At 46.1% G+C, this 23,249-nt stretch overlaps 1 protein-coding gene across 1 annotated transcript in view; it reads right to left on the reverse strand.

Moving 5' to 3' along the window:
* Positions 1-23,249, reverse strand: part of LOC112266137 (reticulon-4 receptor-like 1) — a 228,462-nt gene that overhangs the window by 203,477 nt on the left and 1,736 nt on the right. The gene's annotated exons all lie outside the window — the stretch shown is intronic.

Raw genomic sequence — 23,249 nt, forward strand, 5'->3', positions numbered from 1 at the left:
TCTCCCTGAGAGTTTACACCTGTTAGCTGGGTGTCGGGGTTGAAGCATTTGGTTTGGTTCTCCCTGAGAGTTTACACCTGTTAGCTGGGTGTCGGGGTTGAAGCATTTGGTTTGGTTCTCCCTGAGAGTTTACACCTGTTAGCTGGGTGTCGGGGTTGAAGCTTTTGGTTTGGTTCTCCCTGAGAGTTTACACCTGTTAGCTGGGTGTCGGGGTTGAAGTGCTTGGTTTGGTTCTCCCTGAGAGTTTACACCTGTTAGCTGGGTGTCGGGGTTGAAGAGAGAATGCCAACAGTGTGCAAAGCTGTCATCAAGGGTGGCTACTTTAAAGAATCTAAAATCTAAAATATATTTTGATATATCTAAATCTAAATATAATTTGTTTAACACTTTTTTGGTTACTACATGATTCCATATGTGTTATTTCATCGTGTTGATGTCTTCACTATTATTCTACAATGTAGAAAATATTACAAAATAAAGAAAAACCCTTGAATGATTAGGTGTGTCCAAACTTTTGACTGGTACTGTATATTTAATCATTTCTTTTAGAGTGGTGGCAACGATTTAGCAGCGGCAGCCCTAAATTAATATAGGGGAAACACTGATCTGTCCCCAAGGGGGTCCATCGACGTTTGTCTCTCTCTCTCTCTCCCTCACACACACACACACACACACACACACACACACACACACACACACAATGAGATAATGGTCCTATTTGTCTAACTAGAGTGCTTCACTGATGAATGGTAGGTGACGTTCACCAACAATGCTTTGCATTGATTGGAGCTGAAGGTGATGGACTGTGTGTCATCTTTGCTATAGGACCAGCTGCTAAGCTGTATCGATCCACAGGCTTTAAATATTGATAAAGTGAGAGATCATACTGGGCTAGTTCAACTTGATGTCTTCATACATCACATACTGTATGTTACAAATGTTGTTGTTTCACGAGCAGCAGTCAAGTCCTTTTTAAATTCACCAATAAGAATAACCCACTAGATTCAGTGCCTTCGGAAAGTATTCAGACCCCTTGTCTTTTTACACCTTTTGTTATGTTACAGCCTTTCTTTAAAATGTATTACATGATTTCCCCCCTCATCAATCTACACACAATACACCATAATAACAAACAGAAAAGAGTTTACATCAGACCTTTTCCTCAGTACTTTGTTGAAGCACTTTTGGCAGCGATTACAGCCTCGAGTTTTCTTGGTTATGACGCTTGGCACACCTGTATTTGGGGAGTTTCTGCCATTCTTCCCTGTAGATCCTCTCAAGCTCTGTCAGGTTGGATGGGGAGCTATTTTTAGGTCTCACCAGAGATGTTCGATCAGGTTCAAGTCCGCGCTCTATCTGGGCCACTCAAGGACATTCAGAGACTTGTCCCGAAGCCACTCCTGCGATGTCTTGGCTGTGTGCTTAGGGTCGTTGTCATGTTGGAAGTTGAACCGACGCTCCCGTCTGAGGTCTTGAGAGCTCTGGAGCAGGTTTTCATCAAGGATCTCTCTGTACTTTGCTCCGTTCATCTTTCCCTCAATCCTGACTAGTCTCCCAGTCCCTGCCGCTGAAAAACATCCCCACAGCATGATGCTGCCACCACCATGCTTCACCGTAGGGATGGTGCCAGGTTTCCTCCAGATGTGACGCTTGGCATTCAGGCCAAAGAGTTCCATCAGTGTTTCATCAGACCTGGGAATCTTGTTTCTTATAGTCAGAGTCCTTTAGGTCCCTTTTAGCAAACTCCAAGCGGGCTGTCGTGTCTTTTACTAAGGACTGGCTTCCTTCTGGCCACTCTACCATAAAGGCCTGATTGGTGAAGTGCTGCAGAGACGGTTGTCCTTCTGGAAGGTTCTCCCATCTCCACAGATGAACTCTAGAGCTCTGTCAGAGTGACCATTGGGTTCTTTGTCACCTCCCTGACCAAGGCCCTTTTCCCCTGATTGCTCAGTTTGGCCGAGCAGCCAGCTCAAGGAAGAGTTTTGCTCTGACCTGCACTGTCAACTGTGGGACCTCATATAAACAGATGTGTACCTTTCCAAATCATGTCCAATCAATTGGATGATCAATGGAAACAGGATGCACCTGAGCTCAAATTCGAGTCTCATAGCAAAGGGTCTGAATACTTACGTAAATAAGGTAGTTCTGTTTAAAAAAAATAAAAACCTGTTTTCGCTTTGTCATTATGGGGAATTGTGTGTAGATTGATGAGGGAACATTTTTATTTAATCACTTTTAGAATAAGGCTGTAACGTAACAGAATGTGGAATGTTGTACATTTTTATTTCACGTTTACTTAACTAGGCAAGTCAATTAAGAACAAATTCTTTATTTACAATGACGGCCTACCACGGCCAAACCCGGACGAGGCAGGGACAATTGTGCGCCTCCCAATGAGACTCCCAATCGCGGCCGGATGTGATACAGCCTGGATTCGAACCACGGACTGTAGTGACGCCTCTTGCACTGAGATGCAGTGCCTTAGACTGCTGTATGTACAGTTACAGACTAGCAGACTTAACGTGTGACATGAAAAAACGAGGCTTATTTGTCTTTCCCTGGATGAATCTTTATTATCAGTTCACAGACTATCTTACAGAGAACCCTCAGGCAGTGAGCAAGAGAATAGAAAGGCATGAAGGTATATGAGATATAACCTTGGCCTGGAATGTGAAGGGAGAAAGAAAGCATACACCTTGTGCTTGTCTTTCCTGCAGCCAAGTTCCCATCCCTCTCTCAATCTGTCCCCTCACGCCATATAGAGTTAACCCCTCTACTTCCCTGTCATTCATGACAGACCTTGGTGTGTGTGAGTATGCATGACTGTTTGCTGTGTGTGTGTGTGTGTGTGTGTGTGTGTGTGTGTGTGTGTGTGTGTGTGTGTGTGTGTGTGTGTGTGTGTGTGTGTTTCTGTGTGTGTGCATTTTATGCGCATGTATTTTAAGTGTGTGTGTGTGTTCACGCCTGAGTGCATTTTGTGTGTCTATGTGATGGAGCTCTTTCCAGAAGGGAGGCTAGTTTCATATCTGTGACATATAGTGTACACCAGCAATCCCAGGGGTCACAGCACTTCCTGTGTCTCTTATCAATGACACAACCCCCAGCGCACTAAGCCAATAATCATCTAGCCACCGTCTCTCACTCTCTTTCCTCATTATTCCCCCTCTTAATCACCCAGTGAACACTACCATCATTACAGCCCACTCCACTCTCTCCCTCTCTCTCTTTCTCTCTGTCTCTCTCTCTCTCTAACAGTCACTCACTCACTCACTTTGTACTTGCTTTGTTCAAAACTGTCCCTGACAATGTCACTGAATCTATTAACTTCCCCTTGACCACTGTGCTACAGCTCATTCACCTCCTTCTCTGCAGGAGATTGAGGTATCATACATGGACATTTAGTTTCAAATGTGATGCTTTTGGGAGACATAATGAAACTAAACTTTCATCTCCAAAGCAGAACACAGTATTTGTACTGTATATTCTCCAGGGAGCTTGTTCACACTTAGGATACAAACATGTGATGGAGTAGACTTGATTTAACCCTATTTACAGTAAACCATCACCTTCCAAACATCACCTACACACATTTTCATCTTCAAAGGGTGATGCATCAGGCCTCAGCCCATTCCCACGGTGACAGGTAGCTGGGTTCAGTACAGTCAAACCCCAGGTAAGAAGGTGGTCTCAGGGAAGAGTCAGAAGCTGCGTCCCAAATGGCTCCCTACTCACTACATAGTATGATTCCCTACATAGTGTGATTCCCTACATAGTGTGATTCCCTACATAGTGTGATTCCCTAAATAGTGTGATTCACTACATACTGTGATTCACAACATAGTGTGATTCATTACGTAGTGTGATTCATTACGTAGTGTGATTCATTACGTAGTGTGATTCATTACGTAGTGTGATTCATTACGTAGTGTGATTCACTACGTAGTGTGATTCACTACATATGATTCACTACATAGTGTGATTCATTACATAGTGTGATTCATTACATAGTGTGATTCACCAAGTGTGATTCACTACATACTGTGATTCACTAAATATGATTCACTACATAGTGTGATTCACTACATAGTGTGATTCACTACATACTGTGATTCACTACATATGATTCACTACATAGTGTGATTCACTACATAGTGTGATTCATTACATATTATTCACTACATATGATTCACTATATAGTGTGATTCACTAAATATGATTCACTACATTTAGTGTGATTCACTACTTTAGTGTGATTCAGGTCCCACTGATCCTGTGATTGTGGCTACATATGATTCACTACATAGTGTGATTCACTAGGGGAACATGTGTGATTCATTACATATTATTCACTACATATGATTCAGACTATATAGTGTGACACAGAGATTCTTCTTCCATTAGTGAATACAGAGTACCATTTGGAACACATGTATCCCTCCATAGCCTTTGTGCTCCTGTCTTTGGCCAGGTCCCACTGATCCTGTGATTGTGGCTCTCTATGATTGGTCTGGCTCCTCCACTGATCCTATTTTGCCACAGGGGAAATATGACTCTGGAGGCTCCTTTTTTGTAGCTAACTCACAGGTACGGTTAACCTCCCGATCCATCAGACCTTAGTAGCAGGTGGTATGACACAGAGAACACAGGGTGGTATTCTTCCATTATGAGCTAACACTGACAGTGGTATGAATGCACAACACCTGTCCAACACACTCTCTCACAACTCCATTTCTTCTAACACAACACTCAGGGTGGTATGAACTCACTTTTGCCAGGGTGGTATGCTCTAACACAACACACAGGGTGGTATCTAACACAACACACAGGGTGGTATGAACTCACAACACACAGGGTCTATTAACACAACACACGGTCTGTCCACAACCACTCCAAACCCGTATTGCACAACCTATTTTGAACTACACTGACAATATAGAATGCACAACACACGAAAAATTATACAAATCAGGGTTTTGAACTACACATCCACAGGGTGTGCTATTCAGGGTGGATGTTCACAACACACAGGGTGGTATGAACTAACTCACACAGGGAGCTGGATGAACTAACACAACACACAGGGTGGTATGAACTAGCACAACACACAGGGTGGTATGAACTAACACAACACACAGGGTGGTATGAACTAACACAACACACAGGGTGGTATGAACTAGCACAACACACAGGGTGGTATGAACTAACACAACACACAGGGTGGTATGAACTAGCACAACACACAGGGTGGTATGAACTAGCACAACACACAGGGTGGTATGAACTAGCACAACACACAGGGTGGTAGGAACTAGCACAACACACAGGGTGATATGAACTAGCACAACACACAGGGTGGTATGAACTAGCACAACACACAGGGTGGTATGAACTAGCACAACACACAGGGTGGTATAAACTAGCACAACACACAGGACATAACATTGAAGGTTGTGCAACGTAACAGGAATATTTAGACTTATAGATGCCACCCGTTAGATAAAATACGTAACGGTTCAGTATTTCGCTGAAAGAATAAACGTCTTGTTTTCGAAATGATAGTTTCCGGATTTGACCATATGAATGACCTAAGGCTCGTATTTCTGTGTGTTATTATGTTATAATTAAGTCTATGATTTGATATTTGATAGAGCAGTCTAACTGAGCGATGGTGGGCACCAGCAGGCTCGTAAGAATTCATTCAAACAGCACTTTCATGCGTTTTGACAGCAGCTCTTCGCAATGCTTCAAGCATTGAGCTGTTTATGACTTCAAGCCTATCAACTCCCGAAATTAGGCTGGTGTAACCGAAGTGAAATGGCTAGCTAGTTAGCGGGGTGCGCGCTAATAGTGTTTCAAACGTCACTCGCTCTGAGACTTGGAGTAGTTGTTCCCCTTGCTCTGCATGGGTAACGCTGCTTCGAGGGTGGCTTTTGTCGATGTGTTCCTGGTTCGAGCCCAGGTAGGAGCGAGGAGAGGGACGGAAACTATACTGTTACACTGGCAATACTAAAGCGCCTATAAGACCATCCAATAAGTCAAAGGTATATGAAATACAAATGGTATAGAGAGAAATAGTCCTATAATTTCTATAATAACTTCAATCTAAAACGTCTTACCTGGGAATATTAAGACTCATGTTAAAAGGAACCACCAGCTTTCATATGTTCTCATGTTCTGAGCAAGGAACTTAAATGTTAGCTTTTTTACATGGCACATATTGCACTTTTACTTTCTTCTACAACACTTTGTTTTTGCATTATTTAAACCCAATTGAACATGTTTCATTATTTATATGAGGCTAAATTGATTTTATTGATGTATTATATTAAGTTAAAATAAGTGTTCATTCAGTATTGTTGTATTTGTCATTATTACAAATACTTTAAAAAAAAATACAAAATCGTCTGATCGGCTTTTTTTGGTCCTCCAATAATCTGTATCGGTATCGGCGTTGAAAAATCATAGTCGTTCGACCTCTAGTATGATACAAACTACACAGGGTGGTATGAAACACACTACAAAGGGTGGTATGAACCACACTACACAGGGTGGTATGACCCACACTACACAGGGTGGTATGAATCAGCACAACACACAGGGTGGTATGAATCAGCACAACAAACAGGGTGGTATGAAACACACTACAAAGGGTGGTATGAAGCACACTACACAGGGTAGAATGAACCACACTACACAGGGTGGTATGAACCACACTACACAGGGTAGAATGAACCACACTACACAGGGTAGTATGAACCACACTACACAGGGTGGTATGAACCACACTACACAGGGTAGTATGAACCACACTACACAGGGTGGTATGAACCACACTACACAGGGTGGTATGACCCACACTACACAGGGTAGAATGAACCACACTACACAGGGTGGTATGAACCACACTACACAGGGTAGAATGAACCACACTACACAGGGTAGTATGAACCACACTACACAGGGTGGTATGAACCACACTACACAGGGTAGTATGAACCACACTATACAGGGTGGTATGAACCACACTACACAGGGTAGTATGAACCACACTACACAGGGTGGTATGAACCACACTACACAGGGTAGAATGAACCACACTACACAGGGTAGTATGAACCACACTACACAGGGTGGTATGAACCACACTACACAGGGTAGTATGAACCACACTACACAGGGTGGTATGAACCACACTACACAGGGTGGTATGAACCACAACACAGACACTCAGGGATGAAACAAAGGCTCATATTAAGGTCTTAACATATGAGCGCTCCCCTGGGAATCTAGATGTGTAAATGAGATGATGCTCCAACACCAAGTGCTGCTGTCTTTCTCTGGGCTGTTGTTTTGCTCTTTTAAATAATTGACAAGGCTGTGCTAGTGAAGACAGGGACAAATCTGCTGAACTAACATCTCAGCCATAAGTGCTTGAGCACCAAACTGCTATCAATCCCCCAGCTATATAGAATCGTTACGGCGCTGACACTTCATAAATCTTATGTAACCCCCACTCGGCTCAGCAATATAACAAGTCCATTCCGTCCACATGTTCTGTTTATTGTTTCTGCGTACGTACAGAGGATGACATCTACTGTATTTGCCCTCTAGATGAAGTTACAGACTGCGCTGTAATGTCAGGCCTGTGGATCACAGCTCAGGACATATTAGCCTGGTTTCTAAAGAGAAGGATCTCTGGTTGTGGCTAACTTCTATGGTGGGAGTTAACTAAGAGACTTGCTAACTTCCATGGTGGGAGTTAACTAAGAGACTTGTTAACTTCCATGGTGGGAGTTAACTAAGAGACTTGCTAACTTCCATGGTGGGAGTTAACTAAGAGACTTGCTAACTTCCATGGTGGGAGTTAACTAAGAGACTTGTTAACTTCCATGGTGGGAGTTAACTAAGAGACTTGCTTAACTTCCATGGTGGGAGTTAACTAAGAGACTTGTTAACTTCCATGGTGGGAGTTAACTAAGAGACTTGCTAACTTCCATGGTGGGAGTTAACTAAGAGACTTGTTAACTTCCATGGTGGGAGTTAACTAAGAGACTTGCTAACTTCCATGGTGGGAGTTAACTAAGAGACTTGCTAACTTCCATGGTGGGAGTTAACTAAGAGACTTGCTTAACTTCCATGGTGGGAGTTAACTAAGAGACTTGCTAACTTCCATGGTGGGAGTTAACTAAGAGACTTGCTAACTTCTATGGTGGGAGTTAAGAGACTTGCTTAACTTCCATGGTGGGAGTTAACTAAGAGACTTGTTAACTTCTATGGTGGGAGTTAACTAAGAGACTTGTTAACTTCCATGGTGGGAGTTAACTAAGAGACTTGCTAACTTCCATGGTGGGAGTTAACTAAGAGACTTGCTAACTTCCATGGTGGGAGTTAACTAAGAGACTTGCTAACTTCCATGGTGGGAGTTAACTAAGAGACTTGCTAACTTCCATGGTGGGAGTTAACTAAGAGACTTGCTAACTTCCATGGTGGGAGTTAACTAAGAGACTTGCTAACTTCCATGGTGGGAGTTAACTAAGAGACTTGCTAACTTCCATGGTGGGAGTTAACTAAGAGACTTGCTAACTTCTATGGTGGGAGTTAACTAAGAGACTTGCTAACTTCCATGGTGGGAGTTAACTAAGAGACTTGTTAACTTCCATGGTGGGAGTTAACTAAGAGACTTGCTAACTTCCATGGTGGGAGTTAACTAAGAGACTTGTTAACTTCCATGGTGGGAGTTAACTAAGAGACTTGCTTAACTTCCATGGTGGGAGTTAACTAAGAGACTTGCTAACTTCCATGGTGGGAGTTAACTAAGAGACTTGCTAACTTCCATGGTGGGAGTTAACTAAGAGACTTGCTAACTTCCATGGTGGGAGTTAACTAAGAGACTTGCTAACTTCCATGGTGGGAGTTAACTAAGAGACTTGCTTAACTTCCATGGTGGGAGTTAACTAAGAGACTTGCTAACTTCCATGGTGGGAGTTAACTAAGAGACTTGTATTTTAGTCAGAGTTCAAGCTGTTAAAGCGGTCAGCCGTGGCTCTATAGTGACTGTGATCCTATATTGGGGGTGTTGGGGCAGAGCCGTGTAGCAGCAGTGTTTTCTGTCAAACTGTTGACGTCTCTGTGTGCATCCCAAATGGCACCCTACTCCGTATACAGTGCACTACCTTTGACCTATGGGACCTGGTCAAAAGTAGTGCGCCTTATAGGGAATAGGGTGCCATTTGGGATGCACCCTCTGTTTTCCCCCTCTCTCCTCTTCTCTCCCCGGGGGGAACAGAGGGCTGTGTGATTGGGGCCTTGACTGGGAGCAGCAGATAGGAGACAGAGACTGTATACTACTGACTATCTATTAGCCTGACACTTGTTTTTTCTCACTTCTCTTTCCCGTGTTTGATTGCAGGCAAGTCGGGATGCAGCCCTCATTTTCAAGGCCCCTGTTGCCAGCATGCTGGCGATGTAGATGGGCAGAAGGGATAAAAACAGCTCAGGGCTGATCTCTATTCCCCCCCATTAAAACGGCAACTAAAACCCTGCTACGCGCTAGATTCCCAGAGAAAAATCCATAACTGGTATTTTATGGCCTTTCCATTTCAGATATGCCTTTGCCTTGCTGCCTCTCCTCTAAGACCACAATGCTGTGCTGTCTGTCCATTCAGCACATACACTGAGTGTATGACATAGACTAATCAGGTGAATCCAGGTGAAATCTATGATCCCTTATTGATGTCACCTGTTAAATCCACTTTAATCCGTGTAGATGAAGGGGAGGAGACAGGTTAAAGAATGATTTTTAATCCTTGAGACAATAAGACATGGATTGTGTATGTGTGCCATTCAAAGAGTGAATGGGCAAGACCAAAGATTGAAGTGCCTTTGAACAGGGTATGGTTTGCCAGGTACCAGTTTGTGTCAAGAACTGCAACGCTGCTGGGTTTTTCACACTTAACAGTTTCCCATGTGTCAAGAATGGTCCACCACCCAAAGGACATCCAGCCAACTTACCACAACTGTGGGAAGCATTGGAGTCAACATGAGCCAGTATCCCTGTGGAACGCTTTCGACACCTGTAGAATCCATGCCCCGATGAATTGAGACTATTCTGAGGGCAAAAGGGAGTGCTCAACTCAATATTAGGAGGCTGTTCCTAATGTTTTGTGCACTCAGTGTATGTTCCCTAGTGATGGCCTTGTATCTAACATAACCCCTATTGACGATATAGCTGGGAGCAAATGGTTATCTTATCTTAACAAGGAAGGTAGCTGTGTCTTTACAAGACAGTTTTATCTGCACAGGAAGGTAGCTGTGTCTTTACAAGACAGTTTTATGTGCACAGGAAGGTAGCTGTGTCTTTACAATATAGTTTTATGTGCACAGGAAGGTAGCTGTGTCTTTACAAGACAGTTTTATGTGCACAGGAAGGTAGTTGTGTCTTTACAAGACAGTTTTATGTGCACAGGAAGGTAGTTGTGTTTTTACAAGACAGTTTTATGTGCACAGGAAGGTAGTTGTGTCTTTACAATATAGTTGTATCTGCACAGGAAGGTAGTTGTGTCTTTACAAGACAGTTGTATCGGCACAGGAAGGTAGTTGTGTCTTTACAATATAGTTTTATCTGCACAGGAAGGTAGCTGTGTCTTTACAATATAGTTGTATCTGCACAGGAAGGTAGCTGTGTCTTTACAATATAGTTTTATCTGCACAGGAAGGTAGCTGTGTCTTTACAATATAGTTTTATCTGCACAGGAAGGTAGCTGTGTCTTTACAAGAGAGTAGCCCTGGCCTGGCACACTGGAAGGCAATTCATTATAATCCACAATGGCTGCCTTAGGATTTAGGTGAAACAGTTTGATTACTACGGTACTCCTCTCTCTCATCCACACTACAGCAGGGGTCTTCCTTGACACACCTTTAACCCCGCAGAGAGAGAGTAGCATCATCAGTACAGGGGTCAGGGTATGCGGCATGATACATCACTCGTACAGCTACTACTCCCCCATAGTCTGACTGCACCAGGCATCCCAGCCACTACCCCCCATAGTCTGAATGCAGCAGGCATCCCTGCCACATCCCACTCTGCCACATCCCAGCCACATCCCACAGTGCCACATCCCAGCCACATCCCACTCCGCCACATCCCACTCTGCCACATCCCAGCCACATCCCAGCCACATCCCACTCTGCCACATCCCAGCCACACCCCAGCCACATCCCACTCTGCCACATCCCGCTCAGCCACATCCCAGCCACATCCCAGCTAGGCCATCTCAGCCACATCCCAGCAAGGCCATCTCAGCCACATCCCAGCTAGGCCATCTCAGCCACATCCCAGGTAGGCCATCTCAGCCACATCCCAGCTAGGCCATCTCAGCCTATCCCATCTCAGCCACATCCTAGCCTATCCCAGCCACATCCCGCTCAGCCACATCCCAGGTAGGCCATCTCAGCCTATCCCATCTCAGCCACATCCTAGCCTATCCCAGCCACATCCTGCTCAGCCACATCTCAGGTAGGCCATCTCAGCCACATCTCAGGTAGGCCATCTCAGCCACATCCCAGGTAGGCCATCTCAGCCAAATCCCAGTAGGCCATCTCAGCCAAATACCAGGTAGGCCATCTCAGCCAAATCCCAGGTAGGCCATCTCAGCCACATCCCAGCCTATCTCAGCCACATCCCAGCCTATCCCAGCCACATCCCAGCCTATCCCAGCCACATCCCAGCCACATCCCAGCCTATCCCAGCCACATCCCAGCCTATCTCAGCCACATCCCAGCCTATCCCAGCCTATCCCAGCCTATCCCAGCCACATCCCAGCCTATCCCAGCCTATCCCAGCCACATCCCAGCCACATCCCAGCCTATCCCAGCCACATCCCAGCCTATCTCAGCCACATCCCAGCCTATCCCAGCCACATCCCAGCCTATCCCAGCCTATCTCAGCCACATCCCAGCCTATCCCAGCCACATCCCAGCCTATCTCAGCCACATCCCAGCCTATCTCAGCCACATCCCAGCCTATCCCAGCCACATCCCAGCCTATCTCAGCCACATCCCAGCCTATCTCAGCCACATCCCAGCCTATCTCAGCCACATCCCAGCCTATCTCAGCCACATCCCAGCCTATCTCAGCCACATCCCAGCCTATCTCAGCCACATCCCAGCCTATCCCAGCCTATCTCAGCCACATCCCAGCCTATCCCAGCCACATCCCAGCCTATCCCAGCCACATCCCAGCCTATCTCAGCCACATCCCAGCCTATCTCAGCCACATCCCAGCCTATCTCAGCCACATCCCAGCCTATCCCAGCCTATCCCAGCCACATCCCAGCCTATCTCAGCCACATCCCAGCCTATCTCAGCCACATCCCAGCCTATCCCAGCCTATCTCAGCCACATCCCAGCCTATCCCAGCCACATCCCAGCCTATCCCAGCCTATCTCAGCCACATCCCAGCCTATCTCAGCCACATCCCAGCCTATCACAGCCTATCTCAGCCACATCCCAGCCTATCCCAGCCTATCTCAGCCACATCCCAGCCTATCCCAGCCTATCTCAGCCACATCCCAGCCTATCCCAGCCACATCCCAGCCTATCCCAGCCTATCTCAGCCACATCCCAGCCTATCCCAGCCTATCTCAGCCACATCCCAGCCTATCCCAGCCTATCTCAGCCACATCCCAGCCTATCCCAGCCACATCCCAGCCTATCCCAGCCTATCTCAGCCACATCCCAGCCTATCTCAGCCACATCCCAGCCTATCCCAGCCTATCTCAGCCACATCCCAGCCTATCCCAGCCTATCTCAGCCACATCCCAGCCTATCCCAGCCTATCCCAGCCACATCCCAGGCTATCCCAGCCTATCTCAGCCACATCCCAGCCTATCCCAGCCTATCTCAGCCACATCCCAGCCTATCCCAGCCTATCTCAGCCACATCCCAGCCTATCCCAGCCACATCCCAGCCTATCCCAGCCACATCCCAGCCTATCCCAGCCACATCCCAGCCTATCTCAGCCACATCCCAGCCTATCTCAGCCACATCCCAGCCTATCTCAGCCACATCCCAGCCTATCCCAGCCTATCCCAGCCACATCCCAGCCTATCTCAGCCACATCCCAGCCACATCCCAGCCACATCCCACTCTGCCACACCCCAGCCACATCCCACTCTGCCACATCCCGCTCAGCCACATCCCAGCCACATCCCAGCTAGGCCATCTCAGCCACATCCCAGCAAGGCCATCTCAGCCACATCCCAGCTAGGCCATCTCAGCCACATCCCAGGTAGGCCATCTCAGCCACATCCCAGCTAGGCCATCTCAGCCTATCCCATCTCAGCCACATCCTAGCCTATCCCAGCCACATCCCGCTCAGCCACATCCCAGGTAGGCCATCTCAGCCTATCCCATCTCAGCCACATCCTAGCCTATCCCAGCCACATCCTGCTCAGCCACATCTCAGGTAGGCCATCTCAGCCACATCTCAGGTAGGCCATCTCAGCCACATCCCAGGTAGGCCATCTCAGCCAAATCCCAGTAGGCCATCTCAGCCAAATACCAGGTAGGCCATCTCAGCCAAATCCCAGGTAGGCCATCTCAGCCACATCCCAGTCTATCTCAGCCACATCCCAGCCTATCCCAGCCACATCCCAGCCTATCCCAGCCACATCCCAGCCACATCCCAGCCTATCCCAGCCACATCCCAGCCTATCTCAGCCACATCCCAGCCTATCCCAGCCTATCCCAGCCTATCCCAGCCACATCCCAGCCTATCCCAGCCTATCCCAGCCACATCCCAGCCACATCCCAGCCTATCCCAGCCACATCCCAGCCTATCTCAGCCACATCCCAGCCTATCCCAGCCACATCCCAGCCTATCCCAGCCTATCTCAGCCACATCCCAGCCTATCCCAGCCACATCCCAGCCTATCTCAGCCACATCCCAGCCTATCTCAGCCACATCCCAGCCTATCCCAGCCACATCCCAGCCTATCTCAGCCACATCCCAGCCTATCTCAGCCACATCCCAGCCTATCTCAGCCACATCCCAGCCTATCTCAGCCACATCCCAGCCTATCTCAGCCACATCCCAGCCTATCCCAGCCTATCTCAGCCACATCCCAGCCTATCCCAGCCTATCCCAGCCACATCCCAGCCTATCTCAGCCACATCCCAGCCTATCTCAGCCTATCTCAGCCACATCCCAGCCTATCTCAGCCACATCCCAGCCTATCCCAGCCTATCCCAGCCACATCCCAGCCTATCTCAGCCACATCTCAGCCACATCCCAGCCTATCCCAGCCTATCTCAGCCACATCCCAGCCTATCCCAGCCACATCCCAGCCTATCCCAGCCTATCCCAGCCACATCCCAGCCTATCCCAGCCACATCCCAGCCTATCTCAGCCACATCCCAGCCTATCTCAGCCACATCCCAGCCTATCTCAGCCACATCCCAGCCTATCTCAGCCACATCCCAGCCTATCCCAGCCTATCTCAGCCACATCCCAGCCTATCTCAGCCACATCCCAGCCTATCCCAGCCTATTTCAGCCACATCCCAGCCTATCCCAGCCACATCCCAGCCTATCCCAGCCTATCTCAGCCACATCCCAGCCTATCTCAGCCACATCCCAGCCTATCCCAGCCTATCTCAGCCACATCCCAGCCTATCTCAGCCACATCCCAGCCTATCCCAGCCTATCTCAGCCACATCCCAGCCTATCCCAGCCTATCTCAGCCACATCCCAGCCTATCCCAGCCTATCTCAGCCACATCCCAGCCTATCCCAGCCACATCCCAGCCTATCCCAGCCTATCTCAGCCACATCCCAGCCTATCACAGCCATGGCTCATGTGTTCTTCACCAAGTACAGGCCTAATTCACACCCTTATCTTCAGCTGCACAAAACAGCACCTGGCACCTCCATTGTGTGTGTGTGCTGCCCAGTGTTGGCGAAGCCAAGGTCTTAATCAACCACTCTCAAACAGGCGTCTATTGGACCAATGTTAGTGCCTGCCAGCACTGAAGAGCAAGGCTTGTTGGTAGAGGAAATCATGGGCAAATGTCAAGGACCCAATTCTCATTCAGAGTACACACGCATGCAGAGAGTCTCTGTGCCAGAAATAGATTTAACTTCAATGTTGGATTACTTAAAAGCACATTGAGATGTGCTCGAATCTAGCAACCCACATTCTGTGTGATACCGGGCAGATGTGAGAATATGTGTAGAGGTCAATTAAGATAGGTCATTCTGTCTCCATAGTCTGAGCTTTGTTAAGGTCAACAAAGACATTGTGCTAAATTACTGAATCTAAAACCTGCTTTAAAACAATTGGGGGGATTTAAATACAGAAAAGATTTGGGATTAGAGAGAACAGACTGGTCCATATTCTGTAATGACTACTATTCCATCAGCCACAATGCCCTGTCCTTAACATACGACTGATTCCTCTCCCTAGTTAACGCTCTGATGTACAACTACAAACAATCCACTTGTCCTCCTCGAGCCATTATGCAAGACAGCATCTGGAGCCAGTATCTCATCATTCCTCATTCCAAATATTAACCACTTGTCCTCCTCGAGCCATTATGCAAGACAGCATCTGGAGCCAGTATCTCATCATTCCTCATTCCAAATATTAACCACTTGTCCTCCTCGAGCCATTATGCAAGACAGCATCTGGAGCCAGTATCTCATCCTTCCTCTCTTCAAATATTAACCACTTGTCCTCCTCGAGCCATTATGCAAGACAGCATCTGGAGCCAGTATCTCATCATTCCTCATTCCAAATATTAACCACTTGTCCTCCTCGAGCCATTATGCAAGACAGCATCTGGAGCCAGTATCTCATCATTCCTCATTCCAAATATTAACCACTTGTCCTCCTCGAGCCATTATGCAAGACAGCATCTGGAGCCAGTATCTCATCATTCCTCATTCCAAATATTAACCACTTGTCCTCCTCGAGCCATTATGCAAGACAGCATCTGGAGCCAGTATCTCATCATTCCTCATTCCAAATATGAACCACTTGTCCTCCTCAAGCCATTATGCAAGACAGCATCTGGAGCCAGTATCTCATCATTCCTCATTCCAAATATTAACCACTTGTCCTCCTCAAGGCATTATGCAAGACAGCATCTGGAGCCAGTATCTCATCATTCCTCATTCCAAATATTAACCACTTGGAGAAAACACTTTCTGCTGCAGTCCAAGAACATTCATTCTGTTCTGTACCTGAGATCAAACCATACTCTCTTTAATCAAACCTGACAACTCATTACGTTTTAGTCATAGAACCAGACAAGAGCCCAAACAGGATTCAGATTGGTATCTCACAACTAATGATCTCTAGTAATTTTGGTGCCCATTCTCCTAGTTGGAAGCTTGAGTGGGAGTGCGTGTGGAGAGAGAGAGAGAGAGAGAGAGAGAGAGAGAGAGAGAGTGCTGTATAACAGCAGTATGATAAGCCACTCCGTGAATACATTACAGCAGCACTGTTAGTCTGCACAGGCTGGGGCCTTTCGTTAAGCTGAACACCCACCGGCCCCTCACAGCCACAGCCGAGGCCCCCACAGCCAGAGCCGGGGCCCCCACAGAGGTAAGAACACATATAACACTCCTCCTAACATATTCACACTGCACTTTACAGCCACTCAGACTCAGACGGGCCTGTCACAGCACCCTGCCTTATTAAGGGAAGGGAAGTACGGGGGAGACGAGAGCTATTTGAGTTAGAGAGTAGGAGGTGGGCATAGTCAGAGAGAAGGCTAGGAGAGGAGAGGAGGAAAGGAGAGGACGAGAGGAGAGAGTAGGAGGTGGGCATAGTCAGAGAGAAGGCTAGGAGAGGAGAGGAGGAAAGGAGAGGACGAGAGGAGAGAGTAGGAGGTGGGCATAGTCAGAGAGAAGGCTAGGAGAGGAGAGGAGGAAAGGAGAGGACGAGAGGAGAGAGTAGGAGGTGGGCATAGTCAGAGAGAAGGCTAGGAGAGGAGAGGAGGAAAGGAGAGGACGAGAGGAGAGAGTAGGAGGTGGGCATAGTCAGAGAGAAGGCTAGGAGAGGAGAGGAGGAAAGGAGAGGACGAGAGGAGAGAGTAGTTTCTGCATTTAGAAGATTGGTTTGTGTTTTTCATGGTTTGAATTCCCTGCTGACTGTTTTTAATTTAGTCAAGAATCCCAGTATATAAACTATCATTTTGGAGCCATTGTGAAATTGCATTACGGTAGACTACCACTGGAGACTGAATTAGCCCATTGTTTTCAAGTCAACCATCTTGGGATAAATGAGGTTTGAATGTGACATGGATGGAATGGGAGATTAATTACGGGCATAATAAACAAGAGGAATCAATGCAAGGAGTCACAATCGGTACTCAGTGAATGTCACATACTGTACGAGATGTGTGTGTGTCAGTGTGTCTGTGTGCATAACTGCATGTGTGTGGTTCGTAATATGTTTGTATTATGTAAGCATTCTGCATGTCTCTATCTTGTCACTATAGGCTTCCAACCCCACAAGGTGAATCCAAACCCCCCACCTCCGCACCTTTCCCTGGTGTTGAGTCTTTTCATCTTGTTGTGGAAGTGCTAACTCTCAATGCCAAAAGGGCAGACAGATGCCCCGGGCCGGAGGGGAGCTGCTGTCCCTGAATCTCTGTCCTCAGCACACAAAGGTGATGTCGCCTGGGGAATATGGCTCAGTACGGGAAGAGCTGTCAAGAGTAACAGGAGAACACCTGGGATTACTGTCAACTGCCTACAGGGCAGTCTCCTCCTTTTCCTCTGTCCCTCCCTTCTCTCCTGTCTATCTACCTCCCCTCCTCTCCCCTGTCTCAGAACATCTATGGCATGGCCATTTACATTGACCTTTAAACTCCAATTAGCCACTTAATCAGAAATTAATGATGAATATTCCAAAAACCAACCGGGCTTAGGTTGCTTGTCTCTTTCACCTCATTATCATCCGCTAATGCCTGGCCCTGCATCACATTTCCATTACAAAGGCAGGGAAATGATATTTACTGAAGACTCAGGTGAATCTAAAGGGCAAACTGAGATAAGGGAGAATTTTGTAGATTTGTTTTCCACTTCTGCTCCCAGTTAAAATAATACTGTGGATTAAATCATTCCAGAAAACTCTTCAGACTGCATTACCAGGAGACTGTTTGACTTCATACTGTAGGAAGAGAACGTCCACTTTTGGAAGCCATGCAAGCCTCTGCCCTAATCTGGTGTGAAATGGTTGACAGGGAAGCGCGAAAATGGCTTCCGGAGTATCAACAGTTCATTAATACCAGTCAGAGCTGCTATCGTCACACACACACACACACACACACACACACACACACACACACACACACACACACACACACACACACACACACACACACACACACACACACACACACAAACGAACTCACACTCTCTCTGTAATTATTTGTCATCCTCTGTTAAGTGTCAAGTTGTTGAATAGTGCCAAAGGCTTCCATGGTAACAACATCATGTATCGGCCCTATGATTGGATGAATCTCCTTTTGCTAAATGAGGTGTTTGGCATGCACTGCCAGCGTCAGAGGTGTGTAGGATAGCAGTCTACTGATTGAGCCTCAGCTCTCCAATGAGAGGTAGTGCTCCGTCAACTACCTGAGATGCAGTCTCATATGGTCAGGGTCAGATAGACTACAAATAGACAAATCCGTCTGCTCGAAAGGTATTGATTGCCCTACCCTGATTTGTATCAGTGGGTATGCTAAGAAGGGGAGATTAGAGAATCGATGTGTGTGTATTAGGGTGCATGGGTGAATGTGTGTGTCTGTGTTTTATTTAGATTTTTGGATTTTATCAACCTTTTAATATCAACCTCATCAACAGAGACAGGAAGAGAGTCTTAAAATAGACATTTTTAAACAAGCGTCAGATTATGATTGGCAACAACATTCTCACCCTGGATTCACTTTCTGTTTTTCAGGCAGCTTAGAAAGATTTAAGGGATCCGTCTTTATGTTTTTGCTCTACTCTATATTCTCCTCTGTACTCCTCTTTACCCAGCCCTACTGATACCTAGCCCACAATCACAAGAATACTTTGCTTGACAATAAATTGTAAGGCAATCATGACAACATGTTAGGAGAATATTATGTTCTATTCAAATGGCCTCTTTAAATATAAGTCACAGAACAAGTTCCCTCATTTGGTCTGGCTGGCTGAATGTTCTCCACACATAAAGTGACAGACGGGTATTTAGAGTCAGATACTGTGCTGTGTAAATCCATGGTGATATCAAATCATTGTTCTGAGGAGGCTTTGCCTCGGGGTACTGTCTATGTGATTTCAGCTCTGGCCAGACTGCTGTTTGTCCTTCAGTGACAATGACAGACATAAATTCCCCCTGACTGTGAGTCTAGACCTCTGCTGAAGGTATCTAGAATGGTGACTGGTGAAGTCTAGGAGATGATATTATCTCTCTAGACAGGGACACATCTCTGGGTGAAAAACCATCTCTGACAGAGAGATAGTCATGGAGGGCCTCTTGATGCCTGAGAGGTTGATAGTTGGTTATTTGATCAGCTTGTCTCCCTGGTGCTGCTGAGAGCTGACTGAGTGGGAGCTGTGAGGCTGAGCTGAGTTCCCTAGCACCCACACACTGAACCCTAGGAGTAGGCAGGGCAGGACTGGAGACTGAGAGCTGACTGAATAGGGCCACATGTGTTTTCCTTAGTCCTTTACATTGTGTTCTACTGGGCTCATTATTGGTAAATCCTATCTGTTGTCTCCTCCACCATGCACTGCCTGTACTGGAAAACAACAGGGCCAACTCAATAGGCAATGTGCTACTACTCTGGCACGTAATTAGAGATGATTTACAGAGCGTGATTACTCTATGTTACAGAGTTTGATTGCTCAAACAATAATCTCTGTATATGCTGTGGTGATGGAGCTGAATGATGAAGGAAGAGTTGGGCTTGTCTTAGATGCTGTATTTGAGAGGGAGAATTATCACAATTCTCCAATAATTAGCATACATTCAAAAACAGAGTACAGTTAGGCTAGATCTGCAATGTTTTGTACTCTCAAAGTACATTCGTTACGGTATCTGAGTCTGAGCTGTGCTTTATGTTGATGCAGACACATTTCCCAATGAGATATTTTGTAACAACCTTGTCAATCTGAATCTGAATGTCTTCTTTATGCAGAGGATGAACACAAATGAAAAGTACAAACTAACATGACTGGGGAAACCTGTGGGTATAGTGAATACAGAATGTCAATGGACAAGAGGGGTGTGTGTGTGTGTGTGTGTGTGTGTGTGTGTGTGTGTGTGTGTGTGTGTGTGTGTGTGTGTGTGTGTGTGTGTGTGTGTGTGTGCCTGTGAGAGTGTGTGCATGTGTGGATGTAGGTGAGTGGGTGAGATTGGGAATGTGTAGAGACAGGAAAGTCTCAAAATGGCCAAGGAAAGCCTGTATCCAGCCCCCCTATAAGCCTGAGTGACATGCACCAGCAATTATAGCACATCACAGCAGGGTATATACAGTCGACATCACACCTCCCTCTATCTATCGCAGCACTACTCTGACACATCTCCCCAGTGTCTGTTCCATGGATGACTGGGTATGGAGAGAGAGAACGCGCGAGAGAGAGAGAGAGCGAGGGGGAGAGAGAAAAAGAGAGACAGCAAAAGAGAGACAGAGAGACAGAAAAAGAGAGACAGAGAGACAGAAAAAGAGAGACAGAGACAGAAGAAGAGAGACAGAGAGACAGAGACAGAAAAAGAGAGACAGAGACAGAAAAAGAGAGACAGAGAGACAGAAAAAGAGAGACAGAGAGACAGACGAAGAGAGACAGAAAGACAGAAGAAGAGAGACAAAGAGATCAATCCAGAGACAGACAGCGAGAGAGAGAGACACAGGCAGACAGGCAGACAGGCAGATAGGCAGGCAAGCAGGCAGGCAGGCAGGCAGGCAGGCAGGCAGGCAGGCAGGCAGGCAGGCAGGCAGGCAGGCAGGCAGACAGACAGACAGACAGACAGACAGACAGACAGACAGACAGACAGACAGACAGACAGACAGACAGACAGACAGACAGACAGACAGACAGACAGACAGACAGACAGACAGACAGACAGACAGACAGACAGACAGACAGACAGACAGACAGACAGACAGAGAGACAGACAGCGAGAGATGGTATAACCTGCATAGTAATCAGAACCCACCAGCTGCGACACTGCAACCCAGGGAAGCAGGGAGGGTAACAGACCACTAGCACTGAGCAAGAGGGCCACACACACAGGGATTAGTGATAGGGACAGAAACCAAAAACAGAGACAGCAGACTCAGACACACATGCTGTTCACACACAGATAGGACTGGCATGGCACACCTGCATCACTTTGCATACATAGATAATGTACTACACATCTAGACAGAGAACATTTCCACATCATGTCGGCTTATTGACCAGACATACTTTGGATTCCATACAACATCAACAAAACTCAGATCAGGTTGGTAGGCTTACTACTGTGCAGCTACATACAAATCATCAATTGGTTGAAAAAAGGTGTGAAATGCCAATACCCATGATGCCCTGTTCAGGTCCATTACTTGGCAGTCAGTCTCATAAGGCCATCCTTCCTAATCTTATCTCGTTAACTCAACTATTGGAACATAAGCCAGGGATTCTGAGGCTAATCACATGGTAATAATTACACAGCTAGTCACAATTTCTCGTCAACCTGAGGAGTGTTTCTGCTATCATTGTGTCACTCCACACTCTCAGTTACTCACTTTGAATGGGAAATGTGTCACACACCAAATGTCAGGCTGGATGCATCAGCCAGGCTCCCCACAATGTGTTGTTCCAGGCACATATCTCAAACCCACCAAAGAACCTCTGAATTGTTCCCGTAAAAGCTGACTGATGCCTCATCGACAGTCTATTCTGACTGGGGGGATTTTGGCATACTGTGAAACCTATATTTTCCCCATTAACTTTCATGACACATCATCCCCCAAACCCAATATCTCAAATGAAGAACTACAGTAGTTTACATGACTTCAAAAGCAAGAAAGCATATTCAAGAGTAATTATTTAAATTGTCATTACATTTTATTGCAAATGTACATTTGCAATAAAATAATTGTATATTTCTTGGCCAAACAATTTTTTCCCCCAGCTATCCAAACTATCTTGGTCATTCTTGTAATGTATTAATGCCATGCATGTTATGTGAAGTGTTTTACTGTGGGTTAGTATCCTGCACAGCAAATACATCTGTAAAGTGTACCACAGTAATAGCCACCCAATGACCATGAGAAGCATTACATGACCATAACAACTAAACCTGACAGACAGCGGAGTGGCCTGCTGTTCAGTCATACATTATACACTACAACACTGTTCTAACTTACTCAGAGTTGAACTACATATGTAAGATCTTAATTTGACCACCCTGTTGCAGGATAACTGATAAATGTCAAACTTGTGTTGTATTTGAGGTTCAAAAAGGCTTCTGAAGTTTGTAATTTTCCCTTTGAAATTTTACTTGATTTTCACTTACGAAAAATGTCCATGAATAATAATCCACATAATAATTCACATTTTCTGTTGCTGCAGGATTATTTTCCTGTAGAAAACTGACTCAAATGAAGATCCTATATCTGTAACCTCCTGTTTTGTGTGGATGGGGTACTCCATCTCCAGACTCAGCAGTGAGTTCCTAGCTAATCTGTTTCTAAGAGTCTGTTCAGTTCATGATAATGGTCAGGGTACTTGAAGCACAGACATTTAATTACTGGCTATGTGAGTTCATCATTGAGATGTCACATCTCCAACCTTGGATCAATAATCAATCTGATGATGACTGTCAGGGAGAGCTACAGTGGTGCTGAATGCATTAATAGAGGAGTTGAGAACAATGCATAGGCAATGACAAATCGTTGAAAGCCAAACAGTGGCCTTTTATTGATGCTGGGTGAAATGAGGGGCACCATTTTGTCAGAAGTATAATGAAGAAAGATTGTAGAAATGATCTTTCTTCAAATGCATAATCTTCATATTGAAACAATGAAAGGAGTCAAATGATCAAGAGAGCAAAACATCAGAAAGATTACATCAAAACTAACAGACCAATTATAATGGTATTACTATGGCATTAACATTGCTTTGTCCATTGCTACTCATTGCAACAAATTCAATGAGAATATGGAAATTGCGTGTGTGTGTGCGTGTGTGTTGAATGACAGGGGG

The sequence above is a fragment of the Oncorhynchus tshawytscha genome, linkage group LG13 (assembly GCF_018296145.1).
Source record: "Oncorhynchus tshawytscha isolate Ot180627B linkage group LG13, Otsh_v2.0, whole genome shotgun sequence".
In the NCBI taxonomy this organism is placed as follows: domain Eukaryota; kingdom Metazoa; phylum Chordata; class Actinopteri; order Salmoniformes; family Salmonidae; genus Oncorhynchus; species Oncorhynchus tshawytscha.